The 13,852-nt window shown below is 39.1% G+C and overlaps 1 long non-coding RNA gene and 1 pseudogene across 2 annotated transcripts; both read left to right on the top strand.

Annotated features, from left to right (window-relative positions):
• Positions 1 to 2,026: 2,026 nt before the first annotated feature.
• Positions 2,027 to 10,276, top strand: LOC115688011 (uncharacterized; annotated as a pseudogene).
• Positions 10,277 to 11,384: 1,108 nt separating this feature from the next.
• On the top strand, positions 11,385 to 13,729 carry LOC115688013 (uncharacterized). Of its 2 annotated transcripts, XR_008817820.1 has the most exons (3): positions 11,385 to 11,447; positions 12,335 to 13,133; positions 13,586 to 13,729. It is a non-coding gene; the product is annotated as an uncharacterized LOC115688013 (long non-coding RNA). The 2 variants fall into 2 exon arrangements; XR_008817821.1 differs by lacking the exon at positions 13,586 to 13,729 and having other exon boundaries at positions 12,335 to 13,407.
• Positions 13,730 to 13,852: the final 123 nt, after the last annotated feature.

Raw genomic sequence — 13,852 nt, 5'->3', positions numbered from 1 at the left:
CTTCTCATTCTCCTTCCCACGCTAATCTCGCACTAGATCCCCTCTTTTTTCGTTTTAATTATAAAGAGCCCATTGTCATTTTTATTTCTCTTTCATCTTGTTTATCTTGTTATTATCTTTTGGAGAATGAGAAGCTAACTAAGCCGTTATTTGGAGGCATGTGACGCTCCATTCACCACCGCACAAATTGCAAGAGAAACTGGACAACTTGTTTTGCCGATTTCTCTTTACTTATTCATTCTCTGCCTGCCATCCATAAGGCAAGCCTGACACCAAGAAGTTCTCACGTTGCCACCTATAAGGTGGTCCATAATCATGAATTGTTTTTCATTTAGGGTTAATATAATGAAAAACACTAAATTGGTATACCTGTGACAAATTTATCCGAAACTAATTTTTTGATCACAAAAATCCTAAACTGGTACACCTGTGATAAATTTTCCTTAAAACTAATTTTTTTACTGCAAAAAACTCCAAATTGGTACATTTGTGACGAATTTAACCTCCATTTAATTGGATTAATACCATGAAAAATCGCAAACTGGTACACCTGTGACAAACGAAAGGTAAAGCCCCAAAATGGTATACCCCGTCAACTGTCACGTGTCATCCAATTCAAAAATTTGATGGTAAAATTTAACGGAAACTAACGGAGGGTAAAATTGTCACAAGTGTACCAATTTAGTGTTTTTTGTGATAAAAAAATTAATTTGGGATAAGTTTGTCACAAGTGTACCGATTTGGTATATTTCGTGATATTAACCCTTTCACTTATTATGTTATAAATTTTATATTAAAAGCAGCTAAAATAAAAACTTTCACGGTACATTTAACTTTTTTTTCTTGTTTTAACTAAAATAATATTCTACATGATTTTCACATTGCAGTATACAAATTTACCTACAATTCATTAAAAAATAAATCATGTACACATGGGCAAGTAACGAGAAAATTCACCTCAATGTGATCTAATTTTAATAAGGGTAGAAGCCACCAAAAATCCTAAACTATGCCCATTGTGACATATTTACCCCAGACTTTTTTTTGTGAAACCAAAAACCCTAAACTTGTACCTATGTGACATTTTTACCCAAAATTTGTACAATGTGACACATTTACCACAAACTTCTTCTTGTGACATCAAAAACCCTAAACTTGTATCCGTGTGACATGTTTGCCCCAATAATTTGGTGTCCCAGAAATTTTTTTGGGTTTTCAGTGTCACAAAAAACAAGTTTGGGGTAAATGTGTCACACAGGCATAAGTTTGGGGGTTTTTGGTGTCACTAAAAAAATTTTAAGGTAAATGTGTCACACGGGTACAGTTTTGGGGTTTTTGGGGTCACAAAAAATAGTTTAGGGTAAATGTGTCAAGGTGGGCAAAGTTTGGGTTTTTTTTTAATGGCTTTTTCCCTTTTATAACTATAAAAAAGACCAAATGTGTAGGCATCCATACGACTCCTCTATCGCAGAGCAATCATCAATGCATAGACTGGTTGTTGAATTGCTTGTGATATTTTGATTAGGTTATAAGTTGCATTACAACTAAAGTTGAGTTGAGTATTTATTTGAAGTTGATCAGGTTGAAGTCCATTGCAATTAAAGTTGAGTACTGATCTGAAGTTGATCGACTTTCAATGCTGGACTAGTTTAGGGAAGCACTCAATGGTTGCGAACTTTTGACTATTCTCTATAGCTCCAGTGCTATAAGATACACGTGGCCCTGCTATAATATACATTTTTTCTCAGGATTGTTTACAAAAGGGTTAAAGCTGCTAGAAGTTTGCTTTCATTGCTTGGAATTCCATGCATGTTAAGTTTCTAACAAATGATTAGATGAGTCTTCATAGATTCATCTTTGTTGGTCGGTGTTGCATACTTACAGTCACTTGGGTTTGCCTGTTTAGGGTAGTTTCTGCTACTTTAGTGAAGTTTTATGGATGTTCTTATTGCACCTTTTACTTTAGTTTGGTATGCAATTTTTTAGTTAAATTCATATATGATAGTTTGTTAGCAATATAGCTGTGATGGAACATGTATGAGGTCGTTTCATGCTACTGAAGAAGATGGTGAATACTCTCTTTGCGATTCTCTTGGATTTTCACAGAATGAAGTTGATGCAGGATGATACTTTATTTCTTTTTTTTTTCTGCTAGGCCTTTTTTTTGCTCTGGTTTCTAATTGTACTTTTGTCGTGATGTTGACAGGCAGTGCAGATTTTTAAGTTCCAAAATTGTATTAAAAAAAAAGTGAATATATCATCTGGACAAGATATAGCCAAGAAAGCCAAAGTGACAGATGTATCAAAGAAATTTCACGGGGATACTGCCAGGTCCAGGTTCTTGGAGCCCAGCACGTCTTTTACCATGAGGGAGCACACTTCTCCGGGTGAAAGGTTATATTCCTTCATGACAAAGGCATCTACGCAAATAAAACCAGGAAAACAAGTTGTACCAGATAGTGAAGAGAGAAGAGCAGTGCAGCCTGCTTCCAAGAAGTCAGACGACTCGCTTCCTGCACTACATGCTGACAGAGAGAGGAGGTGATTCGTTCTTGTCTGCTATCTTAGTTGGTATTTAATGATCAGCGAATGCGAATCTGTAGGATGTATTCCATTCTATTTAATTCTTCAATTATGTGTTCCCACGATAAGCAGGCTTTTGAATCTAATGAAAGAAGATGTATCTTCAGTAAGCATGGAAGATGTTATTAGAGAGCAGAAAGTCCCACTTACTCATGCGCGATATCTGAAGTCAACTGTCGATAAGGCAATTACTATTGAGGAAGTGGAGGGTTCAGTTCAGGTACATATTTATGCACTAACTCAATGCGTCAATAAGGATACTTTAATTGAAAGATTGCACGTGCAGGCTGTTCAAGCTGCTTTGCAGAGGCTAGAGGAAGGAGACAGCATTGAAGATGCAAAAGTTGTCTGTGACCCAAATGTTCTAACGCAGATATTTAAGTGGAAGGTTCAGCACCTTCACATCTTTTTTTCTATACTCACATTTGAGGTCATTCTTATGTTCTAGTTTCAATCCGAGATGTGGTCTCTCTTTCTCTCTCTCTGTTTCTCCCCTCCCTCTAATGTCTGGTGTAATTTGCACTGTGCTTGATTGAAAAAATGCTTTGCGGCTGCACTCATGTTTTTCTCTTAAGTGGAAAGAATAGCTAGGCCTTTAAGTTATCAAAAGCATTGGTTCTATTTGTGACCTAATGTGAGCTCAGACTGTAGATTAAGCTTCTTACGTTTGATCTGGTCCTTTATTTTCCAGCATTACTTGCATCGGTTATTTGTTTTGACCATTCGTCTTTATATGGTTTTACTTTATCTATTTGTCTAAAATTTTTGTAATCAGCTGTTTCTTTATCTTTTATAACCATTGGAGGTTCATGCATGATTTATCTCCCTTTTTAGCTGATACTCGAGAAAAGAAAAATACATTAGCTCACTCACATGGCCCACTCTCTAAATTTGTTGCCCTTGTTATGCTTCCTATCGAATGTTTTCCATCCTGTTGCAATTTTTTTGTTGATGAACAATCTCTCATATGCTGATTTGATTGGCTGCAGGACAAGCTTAGAGAATATCTTGCACCATTCGTATATGGTATGTGCTACACTTCCTTTGGTCGACATTTTACGAAGGTGGATAAACTTCAAGAGGTGATTGTTCTATGAATCTGAAGCCTTTTTATCTTTGAGTTGGAAATTTTAGTAGGTTTTATGTGCAGATGTAGTGCTTCGGTCACTTGCTTTTTTGGCAAATTGTTACACACCAGAATGAAATATATAAGTAAAGATAAATAAATTGATTTTCGACCTTCTGTTATGAAATTTAAAGATCTGTGCACCCCCTTTCATTTGATAGGGAAAAATAGTACTTACAACATAGAAGTAACTAAATGTTCGCCAGCCCATTCACAAAGTAACACTTCTATGAAATTTTATGGAAGTCAACAACTTGCAAATTGTTGCTCTATTTATGCTTGCAGAAAGCTATTCTGGAATCTCCAAATTTACTTATATCTGTTGCCTTTTCTAGGAAATTCTTCTGATTTTTTGTCGAATACAACTTCTTGAAACAAGAAAATGTAGGACTTATGGATTTCATCTATCACTAGTCTCTCTATACTATACTTGTGCCCCTTATACCCCATTACAGGTCAGATTTTCTTAATTAAGAAAAGAAGATGGATGTTTCCATTTCCTTAGCTTCCTTACTCGGCTTTTTAGTGAGGCTAGCATCTTACATATTTATATGACACTTGGTCAGCCCACTAGGTTTCAGTCGGTTTCTTTGTAGTAGTGAGTTAATCGGTCCCTTCATCTGATTGCTTTTGTTTACATTGAATCTTTATTTTGAGGTATACATGCTACCATCTAATCTGATCTTAATATAGGGTTTTGTAACCAATGAAATTGAACAACAAAATTCTATGAGAAATTATTGAAGCTGTCAGTTACTTTGATGAGACAAGTACCTACAAGATATCTCTTTGTCACCCATGGACAAATAAAAATTGCACATAAGCTTTTGTTGACTTATTTGAACTTGTGACAGTTTTGTATTTGGTGAATAATGTGCATAAATATTGTTGGTTTGTTCATCGGATAGGCATTTGGTTTAAAGAAATGATGTGTCTTGATAGAAGCTTGTGTATTATATTTCTGTATGATTATATGGGTGAAGTGCACACTTTTAATGATACATCCTTGGACGCAGATTGTTGACAAGCTCCATTGGTATGTTCGGGATGTTGACATGGTAAGAACGTAACGCTTAGTAGTTTGTTTCCACTCTTGATGCTTGAGAATTTTAAATGTAGAAGATCACGCTGATCTACGTGTGATCGGCAACATGATTGGTGAGGTTTCTTCTGAGGGATTGAAATTCTGAATTGCTTTGCTCGAGCTTATATTTCTTCAAATGAATCTGACAATCATCACATTCCCTCGTGTAAATATTTAATCTTTCACCAGTGTGCCATAAAAATGAAATCTGCTTCTTAAACTTTTCCCCCTTACAATGGCTCTGTTCGTATGACCTTTGATGTCACTCATCCAACTCATACAAATTGCATTGACAGATTGTTGACTTCTGTTGTGGGGCTAATGATTTGAGCTACTTAATGGCAAAGAAGCTTGAAGTGACCGGAAAGAAGTGCTCTTACAAAAATTATGATATTTTTCCACCAAAGGTAATTTGCCCGTGCTACCTCATTTCATTAAGTTTGATGTGTGAAGAATGTTTTAGTTGTCTTTGCAGACGGTTCTGCAGCATGGCGATTTCATTTTTTTTTTGGGGGGGGGGGAATTTCTTTAAGGGTGGTTTTTTTGCTACTATTGTTAGTAAGCTTGTGTCTAGTGGTTGTTCACTTGTTTCGCTGGAGGAGGTTGAGGGACGTAGAGCCTTTCTTTGTTCCTGTTCCAGGGTAGTAAAGAAGAGACAAGTCCTTAGATTGTGGAATGGAAATATAGGGTTGCCATAGTTATTGAGTATAGTATCCGAGGTTAGACTAGGTTGGCTATGAAATAATTGTACTCTCTCAACCATCCATTTGTACAAGTCATCATGTAATTTGTTCCAATAAACAGTAGTTTACAATAGAGTCAAACAGCACGATTGTATAAGTCATGCAAGTTTCTTTTTTATTTTTATTTCCTAATGGTTTAGAAAGTTCAAATCAGGTTTAGGATCCTTTAATATATGGTTCTAGAATATGCTAACAGTCTTTGGAGGAGCTACAGAACAAACAACACCTGCAAATCTGTGGCTGGTTATGTTTGAGAAGTGGTCAAAGAGGTTTTGGAGGAAGCTTCTAAGGGGCCTGAGTAGTAAAAGAAAGAGGTACAGAAAATATAGGAAAAAACAGTTCAAAAAGTAGAGGCTAGAGTTAATAGTATTGGCATAAGAGCTAGAACTTAAAGAAATATAAGTTGGCAAAGAAGGAAGCTTGTAAAGCGAGCTGGAGCACAAAGGAAAGTGTTCCCAAACGTAAGACTTTAAACCCGACTGAAAGATGAATTTTGGATGGGAAAGTACCATATTTGTGAAACCAGAATGTTCGAGATAAGAATGCATCGATGAGTGTATGTGCATTTGATGATAGAGTTGAAACAAGTGTATTCGTAGAAAAAAGTTGGGATGGCATACGAGAGGAAGGGCCTATGGAACAAACTCATGAATATCTGAGATAGATATGCTATCCCACAACCATGGCCCTTCCTCGGCCTTGAACAAGGGACTGCCTTTTAGTCTCTAGAAATCACAAATCCATACCATAAGACTTTCAAGTCTCAGAAATTTTCTGTTCCACAATGTCTATATAGTAGCAAGTGGTGAACAAAAATCATGTAACCCAGTTCACCTTATCAAGCTGACAGTGCAACTCTAAATATCTAAGGTCATCAGACCTTGAGGAAGAGAGGGAAAGTGTTTAGAAAGACATAGGAGATGTGTATGCCATAGAGATTATCCTAACTCGGTCTTATTGCACAACTGAAGGATGATACCCTTATATCGGTCCAAGGGTATTACATACCCTTAACAACACAACCATAGACTCAAGCAGTATGCATCTTTATTAGATGCTCTTGCAAAGCACACTGACACATACTTTGGCCAAAGTTGGCACACTTATTCTAGCAGTACAATAATTCACAACGAGAGGTCTGGAAAGTCATTGTCAGAGTAGAGGACATCTTCAGGATTGTCTTCATCCACATATTTCCAGCGTTTCCATCGTTTCAGGTCTAAAGTAAGCTGTAGCCTTTATATGTTTAGAGAATCTGGAGATGCTTTGCTGTTGCTAGTGCTGGCATCGGATTCTCTTTGAGAAGCATTGGATTCCCTGTGAGGAAGTGTTGGTTGCAGCTTGCTGGCTATATTCTGGAGATCAGAGGGGGGACCGTAATTCCATGGGTCTTGAGAAAGTGGTCCTGGGAACACGACTGTTGTTGAGGAGGCTGCCGAGGTTGAGGTGTTTATACAGGGTTATTTGCATAGAACTCTGATATGCCCTGTCTGATAGCATCTCTAGTTGGTTCATATGCCTGCCTATAATCCCATGGTACTTCATTCAGGAATGCATTAGGCCATATTTCTTTAGGAACAGTGTGGTTCCTTTCGCATAATATCTTCTGTTTTTCTCTGTATTCAGAGTCGATATCCGCAATGCTGCATCCATATGACCTGTATGCTGTCGCAGAGGAGGATGAAGTGTTGAGGTACTCGAGCTTCAGAGTGCAGGAGCAATGAATGAAAATTATCTCCATGACCTGCTTAGTAGGGAATGTTGATTCAGGAGGACTCATGTAGCCTACCTACATGAGTTGTTATATCATTCTTTTGAAGTTATAATTTTAAGTGTGGAGTAGACACACTGTCAATTTTCTGTGAAAGGAAATTGGTACCAAAATTTGGTAAGAAATTGCTGGATTGTGGTTTGAAGTGCAGTTGAAAGCTTAGCCATCCTGTTAACTATGAAATATGGACGAGGAATAGGCTGTCCATAACCATAAAGAAGGGCATGAGTAAGTAGTTGTGAGTCGGCCACAGTTGCCTGCTTTCTCAGCCTTATCCTCATTGCTTCCACTTTGGTCTCACCACTTTGGTTATGCTTAACTTTGAAATCTGAAGTAATGACAATTTTGCAGGATGTTGATGCTTTTGAAGCTTGTATAAGAAACTTGAGGCATGCCAAAATAATTTTACTAGTGACCCATGCACTTGATGTGTGTGCCTTTTGCGCATGGTGTTTACATTGAGGCACACACGACTGTCAAAAAGTTGGATGATATGGAACTTGAGTCTGTCTGTTAGATGCAATTTGCTTGTGGTTTAGAAAATAGGTTTATTATTCATGTTCCTCACTTGTTTTTGCACTTGCAATTTGTTAGCGATTCTGTTTTTATGCCTATAGGTTGAAATAGGGAGTCTCTGTTAGGGTCTTTCCAGGCTGTGGCCTCTGGTAACCCATTTTTTATGCTTTAGCATTTGCTTTGAGTTAGTTTAGTTTTCAGTGAATGCCATGAAGAAGAATAATGGTGGACTTAGCATATGCTGGTAATGCTGGTGTTGCTATGATCTCTGTGAAATGTACTTGGTAATTGAACCTGGAATTGCCTTTGTGTAAGCCTGGTTTTATATAGTTTCTCCTCCTTTTGATTGCAGAATTACTTCGAGTTTGAACTGAGGGACTGGATGACTGTCTAACTAAAAGAGCTACCTTAAGGGTCGAATTTGTTAAGTGGCAGAGTTTTGCTTTGCCTTCTGCATTTTGGTTGGGTGTATTGGACTTTTTGCTCCCCTCTCTCCCTCCCTCCCTCCGTCCTTCCCTCTCTCTCTGAATATACCCATGTATTATTGAATGTTTTATCATTCTATTATGTTGCTTCCTTAGTAGATCAAGGGGCTAAATCCTCCTTTCGGAGTTAGAGCAGCTTTGGCGAACAAGTTTATTGATAAAGCTCTTGAATTCAAACCAAAGCTCCTTATTCTGATTGTGCCATCCGAAACTGAAAGGTAACTATTTTACTTTGAGCCCTCTCTTTTTCCTTTGCAAATACTTAAATCTAGTGGTGCGTTGCAGATTAGATGAGAAAATGTTTCAGTATGATCTGGTGTGGGAAGATGATCGATTGTTGTCTGGAAAGGTGAAATGGGACATCCTGTTCATCCTTCTGATCATATGTTTGCATCTGATGGCTTCACTGTAACCCTTTCATTTTCAGTCATTTTACTTGCCAGGGTCCATTGACGTGGAGGATAAACAAATTGAACAGTGGAACAATAAGCCACCGTTGCTGCATCTATGGAGCCGTTGAGATTGGACTGCAAAATACAGGACAATAGCCCAAAAGCAGGGTCACTTGCCAACGAAGAGAAAGAGGCCACTGTCAAGCGATGATTGCAATGGATCACTGGATCTTCATTATCCGAAAGATGACTGGAGCCTTTGGGTCGGTACTTCGTCACTCACAGGTGATACCTACGTGCCAATGGGCAGGCCTGAAGAAACCAAAGACCGAGTCGATATGGCTGAAGGTCAAAAAGGGTGTTTTTCTCGAAATGACAGCGGAACAGATAGCAGGGAGTCTACTGGGACTTCTACGGGGAAGGCCAATGGTATAGGAACAAGTGGAAGAGAAATTTATGAGAAGTCACCTGCAAAGGAAACACCTCATCATCCCTCGCTTAAGTTGACAGATGGGAAGTTGTCATTCAACGATCGGTCCTCTAAGCAAAAGGCAGGTGGTAGAGGAATACGCGGAAGAGAAATTGATAAGGAGCCACCTCGTTGTCCCTCGCCCAATTGGACGAATGGGGAGTCTTTTTGCTCAATGATCGGTCCTTTAGGGGAAAGGCAGGTGGTAGAGGAATACGCGGAAGAGAAATTGATAAGGAGCCACTGGCGAAGGTAACCTCTCGTCGTCCCTCACCCGAGTCGTCTGTCAATGATTGATCCTCAAGAACACGTGAAGTTCTCTTTGAGAAGGATGTCTGCGGCGGCATGAATTATCAACACGCTGGCCCGAGCATGTCTGTCACATGCTGAGAACTTTTATGGCGGGCAAGGATCCACTCTCTCTGATGATGCCAGCAGGATGTATGGACTGAACAACAATGAACATTGTTCAACTCAGAGATGGTCAAGTGGTGGTGGCCCTCTTACCATTCATGGGGCACGGAACTTGGAGGGACAGCGTACAGCTCATATGAGGGACACTGATAATTGCAGACTCAATGTCTCTGAACCTTACTAGAGGGACCTGGAGATGCGTTCGCCGGTCCGTCTGTATGGTCAGCAAGATCCAAATGTATCTCAAAGAAATTACATGACAGGTCATGATCCCGGGTATGACCAGCCAGGGCCCTTGACATCTACCTGTGGACTCCCGGGTTCCATCGCCGAATCATCCCAGCAAGCGAACATGTCAGCGATGGAACGATATGCTTCCCATTTGGATGAACTGAATCCGACGAGAACGAACAATGCGAGGCCTGAGGGAACCGTGATTCGTGGAAACGGGTATCTTGATCCTAACGGGGGACCGCAATTTGGATAGCAAGGCGATTCTTCTGGCTTTGCTACCGGTCCTCGTTGGCCATACTCTCAACAGAATACTTTCGGTTGGCTTGATGAATAGGTGCTTGGATGTTACTTCCCGTTCTTCCTCTTCCTACATGTTTTGACAATGTTTCAGATTGTTAAGTCGTACTCTCAACGGCGATCTATATAATTTTAGTTCAGAGAAGAGGACAAGTTTTTACAGCATGGTTCTGATATTTCACTTTCTGCTTGAAATTTGCGGATGCTTTTCTTAATCGAGAGTGCAGCGTGTCAACTTGACATCTATTGCTCTTAGGCATGATTGAAAACACTCTCTCCTATGCCCGTCTCCTGTAATTTTTTCTTTTCTTCTATTTTCCTAGCCTTAGCCTTTTCACGTTCCGGCCGATGGAGTCCTAAATCTTTTTAATTTTTTTAATTTTTTTTCTTATTTTTTCTTTACTTCTTTTTTTTATTTTTATAGTGGCCGGCCTTGCGAGGCTAGATCTAGCCAAAGCCAGGGGAGGGCTGCGACGCCCCCTCGCCTGGTGGCCAATGAGGGCCCGGTGACTCTCGCTGGCCACAGTTAAAAAAAAAGAAGAAGGAAAAGAGAAGAAAAGAAAAAAGGAAAAATAATAAATTAAATGGAAAATCGATAAAAATATAAAATATTATTAAAAATTATCCATGTCAGTAATTTTCAGCAAAAATTGGCCGTATAGACCTAATTGACAAGCGTGAATTGGTTTAGAATTCAATTGGCACAATAAAAAATTTAGGATTGAATTTGCAATCCTTCGCTTGTTTCGACATTTTAGAAATTTGAGTAAAGTTCGTAAAGGAGTGGGATCGGATATTTTAGAGAGTTTTGAGTCACTAAATCTGGGATACGGAATAAAGTTCGTGGGAGAGGTTCTCCTCCGATTAATAATTTCATTAATGACATCGATATCGGTTCATAACCTCATGGGACGTGATCATTTATCATTGGCCTCTCAATCTATCTCTTTGCATTGACGAATTCGAAGTCGACTCAGCATTCTTCACCTGTCAACATGTCGTTTGGCATCATTTCTCGTTCGAACCTCTTAGCCCCTTCCAGATTATAAACAAAACCCAATGCAACCAACTACACAAGCACGATAACCATATCATAACATTTTTCTCTTCGCATACAAAACCCAATGCAACCTCCTACACAAGCATGATACCCGTATCAAAACATTTTTCTCTTCGAATGTATGAATGTGTAGCATCAATGAGATGCATGATTTTTGTTGTGATTTTGTTAAAGCGAAGGTAACATACCTTGGTGCGCTGGGAATGATATATGCGATTGCTGTACTCGATCACCTGGGATGGGAAAGAGCCCATGTCATTGGCCATTCAATGGGTGAGTTTTGAATGACCCAAATTTCATGGATGCTTATTTGGCTCTATGGTTCATATGAGAAATTGAAACAACCATTCCGATTGCAATTTCTGGATGCCTGGATTTATCTGGCCATTTTTTAAACTTAATAATGAACTAAAAATCACATTCATGACATGTCTGCCCGTGAGTCCAGATCGGGTTCCTGTTTGTTTCAGGGTGACTAACTGCCCTCTTTGGCTGTCAAAACAGGAGCTATGATCGCTTGCAAGTTGGCTGCCATGGTGCCCCACAGAGTTTTATCTTAAGGATTGCTCAATGTGACTGGTGGAGGTTATGAATGTTTCCCAAAGGTATTGCATCCATTTCAGTATGCGATGGTCCTTCCTTTGAATAGAATGATGGAGCTTCATGGAGGGCACCTAGTGAGTCATGAGAGGACTAAAGAGGTACTTTATTTGAACAATAATTGGAAAGCTAGATATTGTTTTTTTAGAGGGCAGTTTTTCTGGCACTACTACATGCTTGCTCCATGATAATTTATAGAGGGCAATTAGGTTTTCGGAGTGCACTGGACAAACATGTGAATAAGTTGGATGAAATCATTCTAGACGGTTAGCTTAGTGCTTATAGGTTTTGTGCTAATTATCAATGAAATTGATATACTTTAATTCTTTCAATTGACTTGTTGTGCGTATGAATTGAGATCAAAAGGAATTTGTAAAGTTTATTCAGACTTGAGAGGTTTTTAGATGTGGCTTTTGAACATATTATTGCAGTCCAGAGTTTCTCAAAAATGAGGGAATCACATCAAACTGTTTCGGTATTTTGGTCATACAAGTTGATTTGATTGTCTGGGCTTGATTGTTGAACTGCAAAAGATGGATTGAAGCTATGCTCTTGTTCAGGTTAATCAAGCTCTTCTCAAGCTGATCAAGGTATCAGAAATGAAGGTTGTCCAGCATGATTGGACTGACTTGCCTAACAATAGCCCTGGTGAGTATTTCCATGCTCAGAATGATTTCCCGGTCTCATTTATTCATTCTCTGAAGCATTTGTGCATGTTAGAGAATCCCGAGATCGACCTAGTCTTCAAACTTTTTGATGAAAGGATGACTCTAAAATGATGAAAGAATTCATTGTCTTAATGACGCCTTATGCAAACTATGCTAAATATAATTGGGAATGCGGTGAAGTTCACAAAGCAAGGCTACGTATCAGTTGTAGCTTCCATTGCAAAACTAAAGTCTTTAGCGGAGTGGCAACCAACCGATTTCCATCCAGTCTTTAGCAATGTCCACTTCTACCTGAGAGTGCAGGTTGATGGCTTTTGCAGTTTAGCTTCATTTAGCATGTATAGATTGTCCTTTTGTGCAAAACTCCTTATCTTCAGCTCTCTCTCTCTCTCTCTCTCTCTCTCTCTCTCGGCTTGCTATATATTGCTTTGCTTCATGTTCTCTTGCACTGATAAATTTGAATTACAGCGCATCCAATATCAGAAAACATGGCTGTCTTTTGTAAAAATCGATCTGGGTTATCATTGTCTTAATGACGCAACTGACTTGGATTCTCATAACAAGTTAAGGACTCTGGCTGTGGCATACAGCCACAAGATATTTCTCAAATATTTACCAGATTTATTCATCCTCGAAGTGGATCTAATCGAGGTAGTGGCGGTGTAGGACTTGTACTTGCTATTTGCAAAAGGTAGATTGCACACTGCTTAACGCTTTTGCTCAAATTGCAACTTTCTTTTCTTGTGTAAGCATATATGGTCGTTTGGACGCTTTACTGATTACTAGTTCGTCAAGCATATGAAGCCCTATTGTCTCATGCACACTAAACTGTGAGTCAGAATGTCCAACCTTGGGAGGGCTTCAAATGAGTTCAGTTGAATCAGGAAAGATCTATGGATCTTTGAACCTTAAATTTTATGCTTCTCGAAGCATAATATCAAATAGCAGCCCTTGAGGTTGTGGATTGATTTATTTGCAGTGGTTACTATTTTAGTTTTCTGACCCCTTTTGGACACTCATGATATCTCAGAGACAATTTTCTTGACCCTTTTGTCTACTAAAGTTTGCAAGCCACCGGATGAAATTGCATTATCTTGATTTTGTGATCTGACATCTCGCCTACTCTCCTTTTCATGATTTTAGATTTATAAATCTCATGAGAGGTCACATATCCATCGAGAGTGAAGGCCACGACAAGGGCACTGACGTCACTTTTGTCGTCAAACTACAGAAATGCAGCAATGCAAATGACTCGGCAGCACACAAGATTACACCTAGAGCTCAGTCTAGTCAAGTCATGGTTTGTGCCGATTTTGCTCGGCACAAACCTCACAGAGATACTGACAGAACGGTCCCCTCCAACTCCCAGTATCAAAGAAGTTTTTGAAGCCTCAAATGCAAGTTGGCATA

This window comes from Syzygium oleosum, unplaced genomic scaffold (genome assembly GCF_021117445.2).
Source record: "Syzygium oleosum isolate NSW1041296 unplaced genomic scaffold, Sole_v2.1 Sole_v2.13, whole genome shotgun sequence".
NCBI lineage: Eukaryota > Viridiplantae > Streptophyta > Magnoliopsida > Myrtales > Myrtaceae > Syzygium > Syzygium oleosum.
This window is presented reverse-complemented; position numbering and strand designations above follow the sequence as displayed.